The following is a 631-nucleotide window of genomic DNA, read 5'->3' on the forward strand; positions in this document are numbered from 1 at the left end:
AAAAAAAAAAAAAGCTGGAGGCATCATGCTACCTGACTTCAAACTATATTACAAGGCTACTGTAATCAAATCAGGATGATACTGTTACCAAAACGGAGATATAGACCAATGGAACAGAACGGAGGCCTCAGAAAAAAACACCACACTTCTACAACCATGTGATCTTTGACAAACCTGACAAAAACAAGCAACGGGGAAAGAATTCCCTGTTTAATAAATGGTGTTGGGAAAACTGTCTAGCCACATGCAGAAAGCTGAAACTGGATCCCTTCCTTACACCTTATACAAAAATTAACTCTAGATGGATTAAAGATTTAGGCCTACCCCATAAAAACTCTAGAAGAAAACCTAGGCAATGCCATTCAGGACATAGGCATGGGTAAGAACTTCATGACTAAAACACCAAAGCAATGGCAACAAAAGCTAAAATAGACAAATGGGATCTAATTTAACTTTAGAGCTTCTGCACAGCAAAAGAAACTATCAACAGAGTGAACTGGCAACCAAAAGAATGGGAAAAAATTTTTGCAATCTACCCATCTGACAAAGAGCTAATATCCGGAATCTATGGAGAATTTAAACAAATTTACAAGAAAAAAACAACCCTATCAAAAAGTGGGCAAAGGATATG

This window comes from Cebus imitator, unplaced genomic scaffold, assembly GCF_001604975.1.
Source record: "Cebus imitator isolate Cc_AM_T3 unplaced genomic scaffold, Cebus_imitator-1.0 Scaffold231, whole genome shotgun sequence".
Taxonomy (NCBI): Eukaryota; Metazoa; Chordata; class Mammalia; order Primates; family Cebidae; genus Cebus; species Cebus imitator.